The 25,238-nt window shown below is 38.7% G+C and overlaps 1 long non-coding RNA gene across 5 annotated transcripts in view; it reads left to right on the plus strand.

Moving 5' to 3' along the window:
- Nucleotides 1-25,238, plus strand: part of LOC106629508 (uncharacterized) — a 69,984-nt gene that overhangs the window by 18,973 nt on the left and 25,773 nt on the right. The gene's annotated exons all lie outside the window — the stretch shown is intronic.

The following is a 25,238-nucleotide window of genomic DNA, read 5'->3' on the forward strand; positions in this document are numbered from 1 at the left end:
CTTGGCCCCACTGAAGTCAGTGATAGATGAAAATACAGATCTAAAAGAAATTTTTAACTATTATCACTAGACCATTTCTCTCACATCATACTTTTAAATACTATTATAACTTCAAGTTACGTAATGACATGATCCTCAGTAAAGGATTTTTTTTACACTAGTAAAATATATTTGCACCTGTGAGGCAGTGCTTTATATTTCCTTTTAATGAAAATATTGTGTAACAAATCTCAGCTTGCTGGATCTGTTAACAGCCCAGTTTCTCCAGCTAGATGAGTTTGAATTTCTGGTGCCCTTTTTCTCAGACCAGACTATTCCAGCTGGAGCAGGGGCTAGTTTTATTGAGTAATGGACTGAGCAAAACCAGTAGTTATGGGGATACAAGGAGTATTCCCAATGGGAGCATTTGGCAGTATGTAGAAATATTTGTAATAGGAGGATCTGGCATGTTTCCAGCGTCTGCAAAAAATGTAGACTCCTCCTTTACTCCCCAAATATGCAAAGGGTTTACAGCCGAGAACAGAGAAATGTGGGAACTCCACAACTTGACACATTGATCCTCTCCCAAATTGCCCACAACTGTGTACGTGCTTTGGAACACCCTCTGCAAAGCCAGTATTTGGAGTAAGTGTTCGTTAGCTCTTGTTCTAATTAATAGCAGAGTGAATTACTTTGTGCATTATGTAGTTAGCTATTTATTGGGCCAGATCCTCAGCTGGGGTTAATCAGCATAACTATTGATCTTGACAGAACTTCCCCAATTATATCAGTTATGGTTCTGGATATTTGACTTTATGTCATTTTTCAATAATATAGTAGAAATTGAAAATGGAAGTATATGTTTGAATATTTATAGGTAAATTGAATTCAGAATTTTGATAAGTACAGTAAATTATGCACAGAATTTACTTTTGGACAAAGGTTTTGTAGGGACAAAATAGGATTCATTCTTTTTGCTGCCAGGATCATTTTGTTAAAACATATTCAAAATTACTGAGGGGATTCTATTGTGGCATAATTCCACTGAAATTAAAAGCTCCACTATACAACACTTACTAGCCAACAATTTCTTTTTGACATTTGGAAAATATCACAGGTTATCCCAACCTTCTGTTCAGTCAAAGATCACATGTTCATTTTGTTGTAACCTACTTTAGAGACAAATCAAGCATATCCTTTTCCTTAGTATTGAAAATTAGATTGTACTAATTGTTTATAACCTTGGGTTATAAATGTACACCTTGGGAAAAAGGGCCAACAGAGGACACAGAAAATGATATGACTGTCCAATGGTAGGAATATTACTTTTGAGAAAATATAAAGGTACAGTAATCTTAACAAAACTTATGACATGATAACCTGCATGCTACTTTCAGAATATTCAAACATGTAATCCCTGTTGTAGTAAATCCCAAATCCTGCTCTGTAGAAATGCAGGCTGTGAGCGCATTTCAAGTTAATGAATGAACGCACACATGGTGATGTACTAGAATATAAGGAGGATTTTAAAGCATACTTAGATTCCTAACTCACTTATTAAATCAAATAATCCAAATACCTTTAAAATATGGTCATTTGCACTATTTACTGAAGGACTCGGGCTAAACTTCACTTAGTAATGCAAAGATGGATGTTCTTGGGAAAGTTTTAGGGAATTTTGGCTTGAGTAATATCTTACAATAATTGCCATTTTTTTGTAATTGCCAATAATTACAATAATTCTCTGAGAGTAGGAAGAGCTTGGGATGGACAGGGTTATCTATGAGGAGAGGGAGTTACTTCCCCACACACTGAGCAGAATACTACGGCTGCTTGGAGGCCTCTAAAGTTGCACCATTTTATACCAATGTGACAGTGTCACATTCCAAAAAAGTGACTGATTTACACCTTAATGAAAATGTGTCCCCCATAGTTACCTGTATTGTGCTGTTCCAGATGAGGCTGATTAGTCACAAAGACTGAGGCACATAGCTAGCAAACTCCTATCCCTGAATTTTAGTCACATGAGGACCTACTGTCCCAGAGGCTTTTAATGAGAGTTGCATGGGTTAAGCCTTGTCTGCTCTTGAAGATCTTTGTGCAGAACCAAGAATTATTCAAGAGAATTGGCTCAGAATGTTGCAAATTGGAGTTGGTTAGGTAAATATTGTGTCTTTCTCAGTCCATAAGCAAGATGCAGCACTCTAATATGAAAGCTATAAAATTGATTTTAAAGCATGGCGTAGAGCCAGTGGTCAATAATGCATAACTACACCAATAAGATAAACTCAAATTGTAGGAGGTCTGAATAATCTTGCAGTGTGATGTATATCAAATGTATCATCTAACACTTGCCTCTTATTTTCCTGTCTGTACCATGATATTTATAGCTGTTTCACAAACAGGTAAACTGAATTACCTAGTAGTAGCTATAAAACACATTGTATAAATACAGATTTCTCCTGGTATTTGTGGGCTGTGGTTCTGCAGTTCATTGCATGGTCAATTGCTGGAAAAGTTGTTCCTGGAGAATTTCAGTGGGCCTTTCTCTGTACAAAAATGGCAGCTTCTGAGGTTTACCAGACATGTGGAATAGACTGTGCTTTGTACTGACCCAGGTATATGGTACTTTATTATCAATATGGAAACACCTTGCAATCACCTATGTATATGAGGCTTCTTTTCTGCTTCTTGAGTCTGGACTATTCTATAGAAAAGTTGAAATACATTCTCTCAGAAGATCTTTGGTCATCAGTCCAACTGCAGAGTTCACTCATACTCACTTTAATCTCTGGGAGAGAAGTACCTAGAGCAACTCCTGAGAGCAGCAGGAGCATCTACAAGCAGAATAAACTCTTCTTTACAAAGACAGAAATTTCTTGAGAGTAAGCTCAAGGAAATTGTCTACCTGTACAGTGTTTTGTTGGCAGACCTTCTTCAAGTAGATTTTTTGTATATTGGCAAAAGTGTATTTTGTCAGCACATCTTTTGCTGGTTCCCCAAGTAGGAAAACTGTGCTGACAAAAGGACATTAATTGACAAAAGGAATGTTTGACCTTGTAATCTCACCAAAATTACAGCTTCTGTCTGACAGAGATAGAGCAACTAAAAAGTCAACTTTGAGCTTCTACTGGAAGTAAGAAACATATCAAAACTAATCTTCCCTCCCAAGAACAAAGTGCATCTCTTGTGCAGTCTTTGCTGGTGTTTGCACTTGGCACTGCATATTTGCCATTGTAGATCCAGAAAATAGCAAAAACCTGCAACCCCAAAGTCCTCCCTGCAGAGAGTTCTTTCTTTGTGAAGGAAATTCATGTAGCTGCCATGAATCATCTTCCAGTCTGCACCACGCAAAGCTCCATGAATGGTGCAAGATGGGTTGCAGCAAGATTTGTACAGAGGACCTAAGATAATGCCACAGACACCCAGAAAAATAATAACTTTTCTCTTTGAGGTATCTGTGGTGAAACTGATACAGATGTGTGCACATCTTAACAACAAAGTAATTTAATTTTTCCAACTTATATTGTGTTAATACATCCATGAAAAGGTGTCTGACCCTTCTAGGCTGGGGCTGATACATGGCAACCCTGGATCAGCTTAGTTTAACCAGTCCTTGTTCAACAACAAACTTTCTCATAGAAGCAAACAGCTTGCTCTCTTTCCTCCAGCAATCCTTGTCCTCTCAGGTTTCTCTCTTACCTGTCACTACATGAAAGATCCGTCCTCTCTGTAAGCTCTGACACAGCTTTCTCATTAAGCACCACAGACGACTGTGCAGCCACAGAAAGGCTCCATGCTGTATTTCATACTTCTGTCACATGAGAAACTAAACTGCTAAGTATGGTAGCCACACTTGAGTTGGCATGCTTTGAACATGTGATTGCCATCATTTCGCATAAAGCCAGGCAATCAGCAGGAGTTCTAATCATTACTAGATAGTTTATTTTCACACTATTTTTCATATAGTACATTATTTTGGAATTCATATCGCTGAATGGGTTAGTAAAGATTAAATTAGACAATGTAATGATAATCAGGACATTGTGCTGACTGTAAAAGTAATTTGATTCTCTGAGAATTTGACAAGGGGGAGGGAACAAGAACTTGAAGTTTTAAGTATGTCCAAGATTTGAGGAGGATGGCATTAAACAGTTAGAGAAGAAGACTTCACAAGGTATAACCAGCCACGATGTAATTAATTGAAAAATAAAAGAAAGGTTTGAAAATTCAAATTGAAAACAGTGATATTGGTTTTTTTAATTAAATAAGTAAATGTTACATTAGACACTTCTAATTACATATGAAAACAGAGACAGGCTAGGCTGTTTTAAAAGTCTGTGTAGAGAACAAAAGTGAAAGTAGCAAAAAGTAAAAAAAAAAACCAAAAACCCAAACAAATAGAATTAATAAAATAGAAGGGGAAAAAGCCCTAGAGAAGGAATTAATACACCTCTGTTTAGGCATTAGCACTTTCAAGGAAGCTCTGGCTGCCTGTCAGAGCCCCACTGGAATCAATGGGTTACTGTATGGGTGTGGATATCAACCAGTTCTGTGCAGTTTGCAGGCTCTTGGCTAAGATGTGAAGCTATCATCACCTTAACCACTGTGCTTGTATGCTATATCACATTTCCCCATCTGGATTCTTTTTGTCTCTTCAACTAGCAGCCTCCTTGGAGCAGGGACTGTCTCTTCTGAATATTTAGTACTTAGCACAAAGAAACCTTGATCCCAACTGCAATTCAGGAGAGTAACAATTATTTTTAATGATACAGAGTATAAAGATTTTCAAAACAAAGCTGAATTTGATCACCAAAAATGCTGGACTGGCCTAATAAAATTTGGGAATTATTTTAGTAATTCTGTCTTGATATTTATAGGTTCAGTAAATGTCTGTAAGACTAATGTCAAATCCAAAAGTTTCAAAAATGGTTTTAGTGGTGTTTGAAAATATATATGAAAATTTTAATATAATTACTCACTATGATTAACTGATCGTAGTGAAGATCAACCGATCTCCTCTCCTTCAGAAAGTTTTAGCCAGTCAGTCGTGGGGTAAAGTTGCTGCTGTTGGAATTAGATCTCTCCTCACAGAAAGCTGATGGTGCAGATGACCACTGCAAACCCTCAGTGTGGGCTCCACATCCCAATGCAAACCCTCAGTGTGGGCTCTAATCCCACTGCAAACCCTCAGTGTGGGCTCCACATCCACTGCAAACCCTCAGTGTGGGTTCTAATCCCACTGCAAACCCTCAGTGTGGGCTCCACATCCACTGCAAACCCTCAGTGTGAGCTCCACATCCCAATGCAAACCCTCAGTGTGGGCTCTAATCCCAATGCAAACCCTCAGTGTGGGCTCCACATCCCTTTTGCCCCACCTCCTATCACTGCTGCTTATGGTACCATGACTGAATGTCTCAAAAAGCCAGAGATGCAATGATGCCACTTCTCCCAAAACTGCAAAGAAGGGTTTAGTTTTGGGATCTTGAAGATCTGAGGTGACCAAGTTAATATTGAGTGAATGAATTTAGGAACAGGCACGTTTCAAGCCCTCTCTGTTGGTACAAAACCACTCATAAGCATTAGTCATTTTTGAAAATTTTGGCCTAAGCTTACCACAGATACTGACAGAATGGGACATACATACAACTCATTGTTGGAAATTAGATACCTCTGCAGAAATATTGTGCTGGCAATAGTGACATTTGCAGCACCTTTATATCCTCAACAATGCCACTATTCTTTGATACTGAACATTCCCCATCAGTGTACATCAGAGAACTGAGGTCCTTTTGGAAACTATGGAGATATTTAGTTCAGAGCATAATGGGTGAAAGAGAGAGCACCCCTGTGACTTTTAAATATGGAGCAGTGAGCTTACATGAGTCCTGAAAGTCACATTAATTTCACATTTATGACTACATATTATTCATTTGGAAGTCAACAACTGAATTAACAGGAAAAAAATTCTTATCACAAAACTATCTCAGCTGCTTTTATTGTTTTACTGAATCCATAAATTTAAGAACTAGCAGTTGCTAAGAAAACAGGCATGGAAAGTCCATTCTGAATGATCAGAGACCCAGTGTTCTCAGAGTGACCAGGCAGTAGCTGTGTCTAGGAGGTACAATTGTGACTTTCTCTGCCCAGCAGCCTTGCTGTTTTGACATACAGCTGTACTAATACTGCCATCACCCTTCAGATCCCTGCAGCTGGAGAAAGGCACAAGCTAGATCTGCTTTGATTTAATACATAAATATCAGTTTTTAAGGAGCTTCATTCACATGGGCACAATACATAATGACTCAACAATGTAAAAATTATGAGATTATGATTTGTGTCATTCAAGACACAGCACACAGGTAATCCTAGAAAGCTGGAGACTGACAAAAAACATATGGGTAACTCTAAAAACTGTTCACTATTAACAAGAGAAACATGGTAAGCCACTGGGGAAACTTGGCTAAATTTACATTTTTGTAGAGCTGTTAAAGATGTGTATCTGGGCATACTGAAGCAAAATCTTACACATACAGCTAGTGTATTCACATACATTGGCTAAAATTTTCAAATACCTAGGATTAAAATTTAGTCCTAAACTGATATTAAGTTTCCTAATTATGCATGGCTGTGGACCCTGTACTCATAATTCTCTGCTGAAGTCAGAGTTTCCAGTTGGGCACTGCCTGTGAATAATCAAGCAATTTTATTTAGAAGCCTAAATTTGGATGTCATAGTTTAATGCTGTAGATAACTATCATGATGTTTATTTGCATGTTTCTCTGTTAGAAATGTTAAGTATTCTAATATATGCTGTGATAATATGGCTTTTACTTTTAAAATTTTGTTTTATTTGGAGAGATGAGTGGAAACAATGGGTGTAAAAAAGGTGATCTAAATGCTCTGACCAAGCTGGGGTTTACTTACAGGGAGCTGTATTTTTTTTCCTGACTCAAATATAACTACAAGTGGTGATCTACAGTACATCCTGTGCTTCAATTAGTCAAAGGCTGATTTGTCTAATGGTAAACAACAGGAGCAAAATCTTAATGAGTCCACTTACAATTTTGCACATTGAATTCACAAGGGATTTTCATGGTTAAGGCTCAGGAGCCATGGGCCACACAGGTCAAACCATATCTTGCTGCATATGGGAATCCAAAGCTTCTCTTCTTGTTTTGCTGGAGTTGATTCAAATTCACTGTGGTCCACACATGAAGAGCAGGACTTGCTAACAGCTGAGCTGTGACAGGAAGCACAGTGAGCCCTGTGAGTGCCAGCAGGCACAGGGCAGTGGGGCAGGCAGTGCATCCGTGCACCAGCTCTGGGAAAGGCTGGTCCCTGCTGAAAGTGCTGCCTGCACATCCCCCAGAACACTGTCACCATTGCTGAGGGATCCTTCTGTGGGGGATAATTGAAAATGAAGCTGTTTATATATTGAAAAAATAAATTATTGAGCCCAGGTTTACAGAAGGATGCATTATAGCTCTATGAGACTCAGCAAGAGTCAGGAAAAATGTGGATGGTTCAGTCCTTCTGTAACGACTGTAGAAGACTTGTGTGCCTGGGGTTGGACTGCCCTAATCAGCTGCTGTGTTGGGATGACAGAAAGGGAATTTTTGCCCCTATTCTTTCTTGTTAATATTCTTTTGCCCCCATGCAAACCCAGAGTGCTGCTGTGGGCACTGTGGAGCAGACAGGGTGGGTCAGAGCTGTGCGGGTGGCAGGAGAGGGGCACCCACAGCTCCTGTGGCCATTGACATTTCTGGGGTCAGGGATATCAGTCTCTGCCCAGAACAAGCTCTGCCTTTCCTGAGGCTTACAGAGATGCACAGGGATTTAAAAGGGTGCAAAGCAGGCACCCTTGGTGATGATCTGCTACCCATAGTGCCAACTTAGTGATAGCTCCAAGTGTATCACAGAGGCACAAGCCAAGGCTTGTCCAAATGTTGGAGAAGCCCTGTGCTCCCAGCATCCCATCATCCTCCCTCCTCTGAGGTGTTTCAGCCAGGGTGAATATCTTTTCGAGTACCAAGGACACTAATGTGAGTATTTTTTGTGTGAGAGAGAGCTGATGGTACTGTCTTATTTCTGAAATTACTGAATTCATGACGATAAATTAAAATCCCCCATTTCTTGCAAAACCAAATCAAGCCCACATACTTTATCACACTGGATACTGGCAAAATTTTGTAAAGTTTAGCTCTCCATTTAATTGTCTAAGTCTCCATAATAAGACATCTTTTTTCCTATTATGCAAACATTCAGGTAGATTTATATTAGGTGCATTATAAAAAGTGGGGATAGGTAGTAAAGCTTATATTGATGTACATAAGACAGAAGACAACAACACATGGAGAAAAAAGATATATGACTGGCTGCAAGCATTGCAAGCTAACACTTTGCTAACTTGCCACATGTGTACATCACATAAGCAGCTGAAAATATTTAATAGTGAAGGCTCACACATCTACAGTGCATTCGGTTTGGGGGAAGTGTGTGCAGCTGTTACAGATTTCAGTAGTATTTTCTTTTCCCCTTGGTGACACTGAAGCAAAAAAGCACCTATAACTGAAAGATTATATGCTAAAGACAGGCTATAATGAGGCATGACATGGAAGTAAAAATAAGTGTTAAGAAGAGGAAAACTACTGCATTCTCTGAAAGGGCAGACATGGACTTTAAATACAGATAAGCCTCTCCTTTCTCTCTTTCTGAGACTTCCTTTGTTTAAGGACTTGCTTTGAATCACTTTCCAAAATGGGCTACTAGCACAAAATTTAATTTCCATTATAATAAGGACAGAGATGATATTTTGTGTACCAAAACTTTCAAATGTGCTATGTCTGTGCTATTTATTTTAAAAATAATGATGGTTAAAGAACAAATGTTGTTACTATAATGCTTGCAGTATCCTCAGAGATTGCTTACTCCAGTCTTTTCATTTCCCATACAATCAGAATCTAGTTTAATTATATAAAAGTATCTTCCATAAAAAGTAGTGCAAAATGCTTTGCAGAGAGAGAAAAAGAAAAGAAGGAAGGTTTTACACAGATTGCCACAGTGACTCTCAATGAGAAGAAAAACAATCTCTGAGGATAGACTACCATGAACATAAGAAAATCAGAAATAAAGAAGAAATAGCAGCAGAATTATTTTTGAAACCTAGATTGAGTTTAGGAGCCACAGAAGAAGGAAAAAGGGAAGGGAAAAGAATGGAAAGGAAGTGAGTTGTGTAACAACAAAAAAAGGAAAGGAAATTGGAAAGTTTTCAGATGAGATTTAAGAACAAAGACATTTCCGGGAGAGGGAGATAAGGCAGCAGCACAAAGAAGGGGAAGAACATCCATGCAGTGTAGGAAATCACAAAAGAAAGAAGAGTGGCTTAGCTTAGAGTCAACCAAGCAAGGATTTGGAAAATCTGGATACTGCTGTCTGGGTGCCTTTTGTCTCTCTGGACTTTCCTACCTATAAAATAGAAAACAGGTTTGGTGATGAGGCATGAGAGTCTCAAGAGACTTCAGAGAGAAAAGCCTTGAAGGGGCTATGGAGAAGTGGCATAAAAGTAAGATATGGCCTGTTGATCTTCCCTGGTGAGATACAAATGTTCAAGTGTTCTTTAGAGTTGATAGGCAAATTATTTTGTAGCAAATTACAAGGAGTAGGAAGGAGCTGTGACTAAGCCGACACAGAACAGAGGGGAGCACAAGCAGAGCTGTGATATTCAGAGTAGATAAAGTGATAAAAAAGATAGAATTAAGAATAAGAAGGCCTAGGGGGAGAATAGGGAACAATTGATTTTAATGAAGATGAAAACCTCCTCCAAGGGAGCTGGATAGATAACTTTTGTTGTAACTGGAGGAAAAGCATAGCAGAAACACTGAGCCAAATATAGCCTTGTGTTATGCCAGCTTTTACCATCTTTCTCCACAATATGTATTCCAGAAAGAAATGAAATCCTCCCACAGAAAAGCCTTGAGAATGAGGTGCTCTGCAGGCTGGCCAGGGTTGGCTGAGCCCAGGAGGGTGAAGATGGGAAGGGATCCATCTGAGACAGGCAGAGGTTTTGTTCCTCCTGTCATGAGGAGCAACTGATGAGGAGCAAATGGGGAGCAATGATTTGCTCTTTTGCAATTTCCCCCAGAGGTTACTTTCTTCTCCTCCTCCTCCTCTCTGGAGTGCTCAGGAAGGCTTTCCTGCCACACCTGCCAGAGCCTGCCTTGGCTATACTGACATGTGATTTATGTTTGAGATGCACTAAATAGTGATGCAACCTGTGCCATGCATTTAGTAAGAGGAACCAAAGGAAATGGCTTTCTGCCACAAGATTCTAGAATGTGCTGAGGAGATACTGAAACTTCCAAGCAGAGCAGCTGGAGCAGAAGAGCTCAAGCAGGGCTGTTTGACTCAAGAAATGAACATCACCAAGCTTCACAGAAGTGAAGACTCTCTTAAAGCCACTCTTTAAGCTATATACTTCTACTGTACCCATTTGGAATCAGTTTTAGTTTGTTGCCCAAAAGCTACATAGTACCATAAAGCCTGCAGTACTCAATAACACAATTCACAAGCACGGTGGATTTTTCTGGGGACTTTCCAAACTAGCTACTCTGTACTTTGAGAACTTTTACACACACCTTACTTCTCTTAAAATGATTCTTTTATCTTCTACTTTACATCTTACTCTACCTATAAACTTGCAGGGGACCACATTTAATAGTGGAGTCCATCAGATGTGGAGATTAGAGAAGGAGAAATGGGGCAGTTATCTCTGTGCCACTGCTCCACCCACACTCTCTGAATAAGTCTGCACAATGACACTTGAATGAAAGCCTAAGTAAATTCTGGTTGATAACTGCACGGAACAAATGTGGAACAAAGAATCTATGCTCTACTCTTTATATGTTGGAAGAATGAACTTGTTGCTGCTTGATCAATTCCTTGTCCTTCACCAGTACTTGAGTTCCTCTTTTTGCTGAGAGAGCATGCAACTTTGCAGTGCAGGGTTGTGTTATATTTCCTGACCTTTAACACTTTTTTTCCCCCCAGAGATTTAAAGGAGTTAATATGGGAAGCAGTTTTTGTCTCTCTTTGGCTTTTAAACAGCAGTCTATTTATTTCTCATTCAGCAAGCCTCAATTATTTGTTTGTAAAAAATCATTTGGTTTAATTCATCCTTCATGTAACTACACTGGAAAACAATAACGTTACACAAGAGATGAACTTAACAAATATATAACTCTTGTAGGGACAAAAAGAATTCTTTCTAGAGCTATGTGAAAGGTTTATTATACATGCCTGATTTAGTGCATTTCTACAAATCTGAACGTTAAAGACCATTTGTCTTTCTTCAAAAGTACTTAATCTGAAGTCACGTCCAAATGTTAAACCATCACTTTTCTTTTTTTAAGAAAAAGCAATTTGATTGTGCTTGTGCTGAAGTTGTATAATGCTTGCTTGCTCCTGGCAAGTGCTCCATTCGGTATTTGCAGTGTCACACAAAGTTGGGCACATCCACACAACAAGAGAAGACCTCATACGAAGCTGCCTAACTCCAGGTTCCCCAGGGCTGGGTGAAGTGGTGGTGCTGGTGGGGAGATGGAGACCAGGCAGGGCTGTGTGGCCTCTGTGCCTGTTCTGATATGATGCTCTTTACCCTAGTGTCTGCCAAGACAATCCACTGATGTGTTAAACAATGTCAGTCACATCTCAAGCAGGCTTTTCTCTTTCTCCATTTCCCCAGGGCTGGAGCACACAGAGGCAAACACCTTACTTTTGGAAAAGTTTCTGATTTTTTCAACTGTCTGCACCCACAGACCCCTATGATGCTATGTACAGTGTAGTGTCTCCCTAAATTCATGTTGTGTCTGTAACCAGGCTTTGCAGTGACTGTGGTGTGTTTGATTTGTGTTCTTAGGAGCTAATGCAGTGATTTGTGTTCTGAGGAGGCAATGCCATGCCCTGGAGAGAGCAATAACCCATGACTCAGGACCCAGGATTCCTAATCCTGGCTCTGCTGCCAACCTGCTGCATGGACCAGGGCAAATCACTTGACCCAGATTCCCAAAGACAGATAAGCACCTAAGATCTTTAAATAGTGACGTCCAGGACAGATTTATCTGGAGTGCTGGGTGCAACTTGTAAGCACTCCTACAATGGGGCTGCAGCTGGGTGACTGGGCAGTTTTCTCTCCTACTTTTAAAGCTGTGTCTGTTCTTCATCTACATTTTCTATTTCAGCTCCATCCAAATGCTGAAATAATGCATTTTGCAAGGAGCACAAACATTCTGCTGTATATATGGAAAACCATGGAAAAACTCATCTATGGTTGGTGGCCTGTAACCCCTGCAGTGAGAGCTTTAAATTAGGTGCCCCACTGCCATGAGAACCCGTGGTTTGAAAGTGTGCCTTCATTCAGAGTATGTGTAAGACACAGATTTAGGGAACATGAAGGCAGAGAAGTGGCAATTACCTGGCTCAGCCTGGGGTGGTGAACATGCAAGTTCTAGTCTCTAATCCAAGCCAGGTATGCTAGGGATGATTTGGTCACAAATCCCAAAAAGTGTCTGAAGCAGTAAACTACCAGAAACTGTGAAATACCTTTTTATTTTTTAGGAAAGTGCAGGGTAGAAGGAAAATCAAGCATGTTAACTGAGTAATGGATGAGGTTTTTTTGCCTAGATTCCAAGGAGGCACCAGGACTGAGTGAACATACCCAAACCCCATCCTTTAGCCTGGGCATCTCAAGCTGGTGTTCCAGCAGGAAAAGCAAAAAGTGTCAGTGAGGAGAAGAAAGGCAGCATACAGTTAAAAGCTTTGATGTCTATTGTGTCTCTGAAGAAGTACCTGTCCTTCTAGGGGTGTTTCTTTGCCTCACAAAGGCAAGGGACACTCTCCAGGGCATTATTTGCATGTGTGGAGGTGACCCTGCACACAGCAGAGCACAACCTTGAACCTTGCTGCCACAACAGCAGGCAACACTTCTGCCATTTGTATGGGAATCTTCAGGAGAGACAGGGCCACAAGGATGCCAGGCTCCTTGGAAAACCACAGTAAGAAAGATGCACAAAATAAGCATTCATGCCCTTCAGCTCTGGCTGCATCCTGAGCAATGTGACAGAATTGTGAGGGGCCTCTGCTTCTCATGATCAAAGGGGTGAAAATCAGAACTGCTCGATGGCCTGGAGAAGCCTGGTACTGTGCAAGATGGAGTCCAGGTTAAAAAAAACTAAAGTGTTTTATGATAGATCTGGAAGCAAAACAGCTGAGTGCCTCTTTCAGCCAGGCTTTTATATTTGGTCGTAGGGTATCTGGGAATCCATGAATCCACACTGACATCTGCACACTGAGAATCATGATGCTGCAGGCCCTAAGTATATATTTAGACTGCATCTACAAACCTTGCAGAAAAACATTAAATCAGCAAAATGAAAAAAAAAAAACAAACAAAAATGAGACATAAAAATGAGCTGGCTACTCTAAAACACAGATACAGTAATTATTTCAGTCTTTTGCTTAGGGGTGTACCAACTGTTTACAATTTACTGTTTGGCAAGCTGGGTGTTCTCATTTCCCTCATGGTTCAGGAGTCAAAAACATATGCTACCTTTAGTAATGAACTCTTCCAAGATTTGAAACTATCCATATTCATGTCACAAGAAATGTTTACACAAGAGCAAAATGCTCCAACATCAAAATAAATCAGTAACATCTCAGAGTTTATATTTCCATATGCTTCTTTGGCATAATAAAGCAGGCGAAGGGCTGCTGTTGTAAAATGGAGTTTAATTAAAAACAAAAGAAAAAAAAAACTTTATCAGAAATCATGGGCATCCAAAAATCGTGCAGAATAATGCATAGATTGAACATATTCTAAAGATTTATCATCTATCAATAGAAAAAAGAAAATGCAATATAATCATATCCTCTACACACCTTGCATATTTTCCATATTATGTGCATAAATTATACATTCATTTTCATAATTATGGTAACATTCTAGTTTTCACATAAACTGCTATTACTCCTGGGTACCAGTAAGTTTACATCTACCAAGGCTACACGCTAATTACATTTTCTTTTTATTATGTTATCTATTTATCAAGTTTAGTTTCCTAATGGAAATTAATAGACTAGGTCTCTGCAGAAAAAAAAGTCAGAGGTAACACAGTGTTTTGGGTATTTTTCAGTTTTCATGTTATTCAAGCTTAGAGGGCTTTGAGTTCTTGATTGGTGATTATGGTGTAAGAAATAAGTTATAAATCCAATGTCCAGGATGTGGTGGGGAAGGAGTTAATGATTTCCCTTTTGCTAGAGGAGGTCCACAGCTGCCTGAACTGAGTGCAGGGATTTTCAGGGTAGCCAGCTGTGGGGATTTAATTGATTCACCCACCAGCCTGTAAAGGGGGGTACCACAGGGTGACTCTAAATCCTGCTGTGATTAAGGGAGGAGGAGGTAATTTAGGGTGGGTATTGTAGCCGTGAGAAGACCCAGGCAGGAATGACTAGATGGGTAAATACTTGCTGTTATTTTCTTCTGAATGTTAAGGGAAGAAATGAGGATTTTTTTGTTTTTGTTTGGTTGGATTTTATTTTTTTTACATGTGCTTCAGAAAAAGACTGCTCTTTCTATTTTTCTAACTTTTAATGGAGCTCTGTAATACTCTTGCTGGGATCTAAAGTTAGGGCAGCAAGAAAGCCTGAACTGTAGGGACATGAGTGGATGGAAGATGAGCCCCAGCCAATTGCAGCAGATGAGGATGAGCGGATGGGTGTGGGCAGGAGTGAGGAATAATCCCACAGTGTGTGGGATGCTGGAGGAAATCTCCTTGGCTATATATACAGGAGGGTGAGATCTTAAGCAGTCTTGGCTTTCAGATCTGCACTGTACTGCTTTGCTGTTCAGCTGAGTGCAGTGGAAGGATTGCTTCCTTTCCCCAGATACCAGACTGCTTTTAACAACAGGGTTTAGCAAGGCCTGGCTTATCCCCTGGGTGGGTGTCCCTCCTTTTTCTCCCTCTCTGAATCAGAGTATTGTCAGAAATCTGCAACTTGTTCTACAGGGACAGCAGTGGTATTGTACCTTCTGCAAGAAGCAGCTTTGGCTCTCTTTTGATTTGATCCTCAGCACATTCTTTTTCTTCCTCACCTGTAGTGAGAGAGGAAGTTTCTTTCCTCACCTCCACCTGCCTTGAGGTTTCCCAGGTTTGAGCATGGTAATTTACCTGAGGAAATAGGCTTTATTCAGGGTTAGAAATTCTACATAAATGTAGACTATAATATCTAGAAGCAACCTATTTTGAATATTACAACATATTTAGTTGTAACATATTCTATTTCTAACCTACTTTAGAATGAGTTTATATATTTCAAGCACTATTTACACCCATTTGCTCCTCCTCTTGCAGTAACTCTGATGTAGTTGAAATGTGAATCCAGAAAGAAGACACCACAGGCTTTATTCAGCAATGTCTATCTAAACAGCATGTTGTATCTGAAGAATAAAAATTACCATTTATTTCTAGCACCTCATTCTAGCAATTATACACTGTATATATATGTATACACACACTACTTATATAGATAACCAGGGTCTCTGGGATGCTTTGCACAAGTCTAGAAAAGAGCCATGAGCCTCATATAAGGCATTTGGCTGCAATGTGTCACACTTCCATGGCTTCCAGTTAGCACATCCTTTAACGTGGCAGGCGTGCTCCCAAATCTCACTGGAGTGAAGGCCTGGGTGTGTGTGCATCTTCCCTGTGCAACACATACACCCCAAGACTTTCCTAAGTGTTGGTGTATAAAAGTTGGCTTTCATTGGTATTTTGAAACCTTTCACAAGGGATTTTTGTAGAGTCCTGCTTCTATAGACACAATGTGTTGACTCAGGATATTGTCATGGTTGAAGTGTTCTCAGACCATTTTCCCCCTAAGATTTGAAAAGCTCACTTATCTTTTGCCCTCATTAAGGTCAGCTACTGCCTATGAAATACCTTATGTATTCAGAATGCTCAGTGAAGTGTTAATCATTGACACAGGAGATGTTCCAAGTGTTGTGAGTGCTGTATGTTAGCCAAAACCTCATCAGCCCATGAAATCTGCTCCAGATCCTCTGGCTATAATTTTTTGCTGGATTATTCTTTATTAATCCCTGATAGGGTGCTCTGCTGTTGTATGCAGCAAGAAAGGAGATGGTACTTGTTCACTTAAGCTGCAAACAGAACACTGAGAAGTCATGTGGCTGTTGATGGCAGCCCATGTTTTTTTTTATTGGCCAAGATTTTCAAAAGGTCACTGGCAGTGCCTTATTGCACTGCAGCCTCCCAGGAATGTTTGAGGACAGAGGGCAAGCAGAGACTCTGAACCTCTCTCACAGCTCTTCAGCTTTTCCTCAAAGCCAAGGGATTGTTCACCTACATTCAGTGTGTTTCTGAATGATCCCAGGAATAATTTATTATAAAATTGACTGAGCACCAGTCAGCCTTAAACTGTGTAAAACCCAAATTGGATCTAACATACAGGAATGGTTTAGATGAGCAGTCTTGTACATGTGAGATTATCTCTAAAACGATTTATATTCCGTTTGCCTCCTGCTATTAAAATCTCAATCGCCCTTGGATCACAGCAGAGCCCAGTGAAACATCACCCTCTTTCCTCTCTCCCTTTGTGCTAATGCTTTTTCAAGACATAGCTTTGCTCAGAAACATGAAGTGTGTCCTGAGTATTTTTTCCATAATGTTCAGAAATAATTTCATAAGAACAACTGGAGTAGTTCAGACAAGGGCTTGTCTAACATTACTGTTTTTGTTACAGCGGCCAAAATTGGTTGTCAAGGGAAGATTATACAGCATGCTTAAGGCAAATGTGTAAAATTTGTCCACTGAGCATTTTTCTGGCTTCTAACTACACTGGCTCAGGGACATTTAGACCACTGTGGCTTGTCTGTTTACTAACCCTCTCCAGCTCTCTTTTCAAGTACTTATTAAGCCTGCCCTTGAACCCAGGAAAGTTTTGTTTCTGCCACATCATTTGGCAAGGATTTACATAATTTTGCTACATATGAATGAAGAACTGCTTGTTTGTTTTGAATTAGGAACAACTGGCTTCCTTTGGGCACCATGTCCTGTACTGAAAAAAGGAAAGAGCAATTCATCTCTATCTCATGGCTGTTGTGGACCTTCATAATTTTTCCCTTAAGCCATCTCTTTTCCAGGATGAAATGTTTTAGCTGACTGAGTCATCCCTTGTATAGAACCCATTCACCTTTACTGCTCTTCTCTGCATATTTTCCGGTTCAAAGACATTTTTCCAGGTGGAGGTCTTATAATTAACTCCAGTTTACAAAATGTAGGAGAAGCATGGATTTGTACAATGAAAGAATAGATTATTTTTGTTTTCTGTTCCTTATGTGTGAATGACCTTAGTGTTACCAAGTAACTGAGTGGTATTTTCATGGTACTATTATAACCCAAACACTTCCTCTCTGAGTGATGTTGACTACATCAAAACCAATGCTTTTTTAGACACAGAACAAGCACTGTTTTCCCCAACAAATATTATTTTACCTTAATCTGCATATTAGTAATGCAGCACCCTCAGTTATTGGATTCTTTTTCCTGAAGTATTATCTTGATAATCATTCTCAGACTTTCATTTTCAGCATATTTTGTGAGTTCTGTAGTTTGCATGATTGTCTTAAACTGTATATCAAACCCAGTTTTCACAAACATTCAAAACCCCCAAATATCTTTCTGCAGTATGCATTTAAACCTCTTTTATAAGTTTTGAAAAGAAATATTGTATAGAAATAATTCAGTGGAAAAGACTAGCTGGTGCTCAGGAGCTGGAACAGATTTTCTGTGTAAAAGTGGCAGCATTTAAGAAAAATCATGAGAGAAGGTTATGAAGAAGCATTAGGAAGAGAGGTGTGAGAAGAGCACAGCCAGCAGGAGGTTTACTATAGGAAAGGAGAGCTGACACACAGGAAGGACTGGTAGAGTGTGGTGCCTTGATGTAAAGATGAAATACTAGAATATGATACAAAAGGTGAAGGGGAAGCCATTGAAGGAACTTGAAAGGGAATTTGTATGCTAAGAAATGGGGAAAGATGATGTAATACCTCTTGATTTCACCAGGAAGGAAACAGAGTCAGGATAATTTTTCAGGTATTTTCCTGGTGCTCCAGAGCACAGACCAGAGTATACAAGTGCAGCACACTAAAGCAGTGTGCCTCATTGTGTGGGGCCCTTAAGAGCTCCTGGGACAATAACTGCTGCTGAAAGGTTTGATGCTTTTGGCTTTGGCTGTGGAAATCTCATGAGACCTGCAAAATGTCATCTGCTAGAAAGCACAGAGATTTTAGAATGTCATTGCAATAAGCTGGCCACTATTGGAGAGGGCAGAAAACATCTGACTGCTTTTGAGGGAGTAGCAGCGAGCTGTCATCTGTACTCCTCATGCTGAGGGTAGATCAGAACCAGGGCTCATCTCCATCACTCACAAAAAGAGCCCCATGGAAGATGCTCTCTCTTCCTGCCTTTGCATTCCCCAGGACAGGCTTCCCTGACTTCAATCATCTCCTTTGTGATCCTTGGCTCAAATCCTGTATACGTGGACATTGTCTTAGCACTCATCCTCATTTGATGATTCCTACTTATGCTTTTAGTTAGGAAATTTAAAGAGTATTTGAGATTCTCAGCTAGTGTACATTGATGTAGACCTGTAAGCTTGTCATCTTTATCATATCCGCTCCTTGGCTCCTCTATTAGAGGAAGTGGGAATGATGAAACCACCTGTAAAATGCTTTGATGAAAAATGCTTGCAAGAAGTGAGTATTTTATTATTTTGACAACTTTTTCCAGCTGATAATATCCATGAGCATTTCAGTATGTTTCACTTCACCTATTCAAAATGGGGAGAGATCTGGGATATAAGGAAGGAAGAAGCAATTTATTACTAAATCTGGTCATTCCTCCTTAATAATGATATATAAAGGACTGGACTTTTTGACAAAGTATAACTGGAGAAAAGACATGTTTTCACCAGATGCATAGAACATAAACCAAGGTACTGTTGAGGTATTTGTCAAGAGATAATTTGGGATACTAAGTGTGCATTTAAGATGCTTGCTTTCTGTTTGAGGATTTTTTTTTTCTTCCTGAGAGGAGAATAAAATACCTTTAGGGCCACCTAACTATTTTAAAAAGGATTTCAGACTATTAAGACTGCATTTGAATTAACAAGTTCATACTGCCCCAGGCCTAAATGTTATACCAGGTGGTGCGGCAGGAGCGTCTAGGAATATAACATTTTCTATTCACATTTTGATTAAATTTTGGAAGAAAAATTTTTTATTAGGGAATTGTTTTAATTTTTTTGAAAAGTACAAAAGCATTTTTTTTTACAGACAGTGTTGGGTTAGAGCTCTATATCTGAAATAGATTTATTTTATTGGCTATTCTACTCTAAAAATCAAAACACTTTATTCTGATCTTCTGTAATCTTACTTCTTGGAACGGAACAGAGAAATTACTACAGCTTTACATTTAAAATAAAACATCAACAGATAAAGTGCATGAATAATTGTGAGTGTGGCAAAAAGGGACTCAAGCTGAGGGCTGAGAATATTTCATAAAATATTGAAAGCCTGCAACTCGTGCATGCTGCATAACAGTGTATGTAGTTAAGTTTCTGTACTGACTGGCACCTCAGACCAAAGTGTTTATATATCTGGCTGCCTTTAGAAAGTATATGAGGCATTAGGTCTTAACCTTATCACAGCTATTTTAATGATGATGTTTTTTATGTTTAATTTAACTGTAAATCATGTTAGTGGAGTTTTGACTGCTATGTCAGAGAGCTTAAAAACTGAGCTCAAGTTATTTCAAAAGCTCTGAATTTGTCTAGCTGTGATGTTTAGTCAACGTGATCCACTCAAGTGTGGAGCTGTCAGAGAGGACACCAGAGGATGCTGCTTAATCTGCTCAGTTTGGAAGGGAAGTCGGACTCTGAGCATGAAGTTTTTGATCTATCTTGGATACTGTTAAATAGCCAATTTATGGATTTGTTAAGGGCATTAAGGGAGTCACAATGGCCTACAAAACACTGTGCCGTGCCATAGTGCATTTTCTGCTCAGATATCCATGGAGTGTTTACTTTTGCTGTATGGGAAATGATTGTTTCAGTTTAGTTTATTCACTCTGGTGTCTCATACAGTGCTGGGTAAATACTTCAAAAACCACATTGGCAAATGATGGTTCAGATGAATCCTGCACACCTATGTAAGCAATCATGAGGCTTTCTGTTTGCTTTCTTTTCCACAGGCATTCACACATTCAGTTTATGTGTAGTCCAAGAAATATAAATTTAGAATGACTCTGTAGTTTTTGCTGGAGCATTCTTGTAGGTGCAAAGTCACCCTCTGCTTTCCTGCCTCTGCTGATGGGCTCTTGATCCCCTGCTTGTCCGATTCTCCACACAAATTAAAAATGAAAATCTTCCTGGGGAACCCTGAAGGGTTTATGGTCAAGGCAATGACCAGACTGAGGTGATCCTCTGGTAATGTTGTTTTCTCTCAGCCCTTTTTCACCATGCAAACCACACACTTTCAACTGGCAGATTTTTGGGTTTTTTGCCTCATAGATTATGAATATGCAAGTCTGTGCACCAGGTTAGGAAATGAGATCACGTGTAGGACATTGGTGGCATTGCTTGAGCAGGAAAAGCCTGTTTAGGTGATTGTTTGGGAATGTGTTTTAAGTGGGAAAGGTTCAGATTTAAATCAGTTTTCCTGATGTGCTATTCATACAATGTTCCAGGAGAAACTGGAGCACAACCATCATGATATCTTCAAGGAAAACAAGAAAAATATGTTCCCTATCTTTTTGTAAAAATTGTCTAAAAGGTCTTGCATTTGAGAATGAATGAATCAAGAAATGTAATGAGTGTAGGTGGCTTTTTTTGCTTGATTGGTTGGTTTACTTCCTTCACCCAACCTGCTCTGACCGAGCCTTTTGAAAACTGCCAGCTCTGAGCAGATTCAAATGGTGTTTTCATCAAATCTTAGTGCTTGTTGAAAGTCTGGTCTGGAAAATTTTTTCTGAGTTTGGGCAAGCAGTATTTTCACCAGTGAAAGCCATTGGTTTATGGAGCCTAAAAGGACCTCTCCCTACAGCAAACCTTTTGCAAAGGCAAACAAGGTTTATTAACCATCCAACCCATTATCACCAGTTAGAGACAATGTTGTACATTATCTCTATTCAATGGTCGTGGACTGTGCATAAATACAGTGTTTGAAAAATTCTTGCTTCTATCACACTGACATAATAGGGTTTTTACCTGAAAGTAAACGAAATATTTGTTTTCATTTTGATTCATAAAAGTAATTGCAAGATTTTAAAATGACACTTGAAATTGCTGGAAGTTGTCCTCTTTCCTAGCCTTGTAACAGTCTTTATTTTTTGTTCTTATAAGTTACATGATATTGTCTAGGAAAAAATTACACTTGATCTTAATCTCCAGGCGTGTTTTTCCAGGGAGAAACCAGTGGAACATTTACAGTAATTAACATATTTCTGTCTTCTCATTTTGTTAATGATATCTCTTTGAAGGCTGTGCAGTAATTACTGCCCACAGAGGTATGTACTCTGAAATAAATTAATGACCAGTGACCAATAATGATTATAGATGTAATCATCCATTGTGGAATACAGGTTAAAATAAATACTAGGAACGGTGTTGTAAGCAAAAGTAAACTGCCCTGTTAAGCACTGCTAAAATTATTTTAGCAATTGGTCAGAAAAATTTAGAGTAACTTATTTTCTAATCATATGTTAGTTTTACTATTTTTTCAGTTTTTATTTCTAAAACATTTCCTCAACAGACTGATACAGTAGTAAGTAAAAAGCTAATCTTATACCAGCTATGTATTTTTGGCGAAACCTATTTTAGAGATATGAGTTTATTGTTAAATGTTCTTATTTGATGGATGAATTTTCAAACCAGAATTAGAACTTAAATGTCATATAAGCATGAGTTTGAAAATCTCAACCCCTAACTCCTTTTTCGGCAATTTCACTTGTTAAAAAATACTGCAGATGAAAAAATCTCCTCTCTGTGCCTGTTCAATTTTGAACTCCTATTTACATACACAATTTAAAGGTTTAAAGGTGGAGAGTCTCCAAAGAAAGACTGCCATTCAAAGAAAGCATAAAACATACACCCGAAATTTCTTAAAAATTAAAATTTAATAAAGCAAGCTCTTGCCTTTTGTTCAAAGCAGCAATTTATTTTTAAAATAGAGTTTTAAAAAAATCCAGTGGCAATTCTTTAAAAACCTCATTGACTGGGAGCGTGATTCTTTCTCAAACAGCGTAGTTTAGAAGCCTTGTTGAAATCCAATAATTTGGTTGTTCACCAGTAGGAAATAGACATCTTAAACATCTTAAATATTTGACCCTTTGGCCTTGCAAAGCACATTTTCACATTAGCAAACTTTAATGTGCCCAGGGTGGTTTGGATTACCATATGTAGTGTCCTTACCTGTCTTTAGGCATCTTGGGTTAAAGAAATACAGCTTTAGAAAATAAGCTCACCTGGAAGAGTTCTGTACTTTTTACCATACAGCAACAGGCAGTGTAAAAATGGCCCTTTCCTTAATTCTTCATTGTTCTCATCTTTGAAACCATGAATTTTGGAGGAATGAGTGAAAGAAGAGGTGAATACCCATTGAATTTTGACCTGAGACCTTTATGTTCTTAAATTCACCCAAATCAATGGATTTAGCTGCATTTGACCACTAGTTAAGTTACACCATCTCACAGTATATTAGATTCTGATTTTTCTTTCTAAATTAATGCCAGCATAAATAGAAAACATGCACTGCAAGTGAACAATATGGGAGAGGGGGACTCTATAAAATCCAAATGTGCGTACGAGCAGCCACAAGTCCATTATCTGAAGTGGTTATGTCATCTTACACCAGCAGAAAACTCAGCCCCTCTACGTTTGATTCCTAAATCTCACCTTACTTCAGATGTTCAAAGGTTCAGATGAATAAGATATGTCTCTGTACAGTGTGTTTTAAATTAAAAGCTAGTGAAAAGCATGTCTCTCCATTTCTGGATGACAGTCTTGGAAAATGTGTTTCAACTGGCAGCTGCCCTCCTCCTATTGCCTCCTCCCTCACTAGAAACCAGCATCCAGCAATGTCAGAGCTGATACATGCCACAAACCAGTAACCTCTTCTTGCTGCATCTTCCCTGGTTTGTTCTGGGTGCTGAGAGTGGCTCTGAAAGGGCAGCAGGTACAGGGCAGGAATATTTCTGGAGGGTATGGGAGGTTCTCTCGTTTGAAGGAAACCGAGACTTCCAACTGATTTTAATTTTATTTTTAATGTTCATGGGAACCAGTCTTACATGCCTGACTGAATTCAGAGTTTGGATTTTTGGCAGGTTTTTATTTGAGCCCAGCTTGGCTGTTTTTCAAAATGTCCAGATTGCTCACATTAAATCTGAATAAGCACTACCCACTAGTTTAATCAGAGTCATCTGGTATACCTCTAATTAGCGTTAGTTAAAGTTGAAATTCTTAATAACACAAAATGCAGCATTCTTGGGATGTGTTTTGTAAACTAAGTATATAAACTGTAGGAGAGAAAATATCTTTTGCAGTATTATTCAAAAATTGGAATACATGAATAATGATGACAATAAAAAATGGTAACAAAATAAGGCTAAGTTCCCAAAAAATACCATCTTTATCCATTTAGGCATGCATACACATACATAATATTTTTGATACAAATGTATTTATGGACTTCAGTTGTTGTTCCTGCTAATACAATAATTGACTGTAACTGTATATTGTGCACAAAACAGTAAAACATGTACACATCTGGGAGTATTTCAGCAATTAAATAAGCATTTGACATCGTGGGTTTAGATGTAAATTGTTTCCTGGTCTTAACCCATTGCAATAAATGATATGTAAACAAAGTGCTATAAAAGTATCTTTCCGTTTGAGTTCAATCTATGTTTTGCCTGAGCCAGGAACAGACCATTACTGTGTTACAGGAGGTTGTCAAAAATGAAGCTTGAAAATTATTATACTTGTGCAGTTATTGGCTCCTAAAGGATCAAGACCCCCTACAAATCTAATTTTTTTGTATTATGATCTATACCTATGTGGGGCTTGTTTATGCGGAATTCTTCCCTGAATTCTTGCCTTTGAAGATGCTTTAACTTTTATTATGTCAAGACATAATAAAATTTAAATTAAAACAGCCAGCCCTGCAGTTTGATTGTTTTATTAAAGTGTTCCCCAAATCAGTAATGCTAGATTTGACTTTGATTTTTCAGGTGTCTCTTCTAAATCCTAAAGAACTGGTGAACGAAACTCTTATATTTTGTAGATGAGCTATTGTTTTTTACATTTGTAGTGTAACAATAGTGCAAAAAGCATCTGTTTTCTCAGATTTATGTCTTCAGATGCTCTTGTTTCTCAATCATGCTTCAATTGATACTCTGGACATAGAAATATAATTTGTATTTTTTTTTGGACACATTTCAGTTTCACTGTTCAAAGATTCAATGGATTGTGATTACAGAGGGTTTTTCTTTGGTTTTTTTTTTTCCAAGGGCATCTGTTCTTAGCCACAGCTGAGGATGGGGCCCACTGAGCTGACTGGAAGGATCCACCTAGAATTTGTTGAATTAAGTCCTTGCACCTGGATATAATTGTCATGCTGCTGTGCTGGGGTTTTCTTAAGCTACTGGTAAAACAAATTAGCTCAATTTAAAGTGGCATCCAGTAGGGAAGCAACAACTCACCTCATATAATGTTTTTCAAATAATTATTTTTCTATTGCCAGTTTTGCTTCATGAGTATTTTCCTAAAGGCAGGATGAATTGTTAGATATTTAAAAAAAAAAAAGTTAAATGCAAGAAGCCAAAAAAGCATTCTATTCTGTGTATCTGCTGAGTTACAAGTACCAGAGTGCTATGTGATTGTTGATTTTGTGTGACTGTCTCTCAGATAAATATGTGTATAAATAGCATGCAAATATACATTAAAAGGAAGGCAACAGCAGATATAATGCATTTAAAAATGCTGTATCACAACACCACCTTTACCCTTCCAAAACCTCCAAAGCAGTCTCTGCACACACACTTCATGCACTTTTTGCCAGATTTAGCACTACAATGGTATAACTGCTTCTACATTTGGGAAAGATTCATGCGAGTTTGTTTTTTTGTTGA

This window comes from Zonotrichia albicollis, chromosome 9 (assembly GCF_047830755.1).
Source record: "Zonotrichia albicollis isolate bZonAlb1 chromosome 9, bZonAlb1.hap1, whole genome shotgun sequence".
Classification (NCBI taxonomy): Eukaryota; Metazoa; Chordata; class Aves; order Passeriformes; family Passerellidae; genus Zonotrichia; species Zonotrichia albicollis.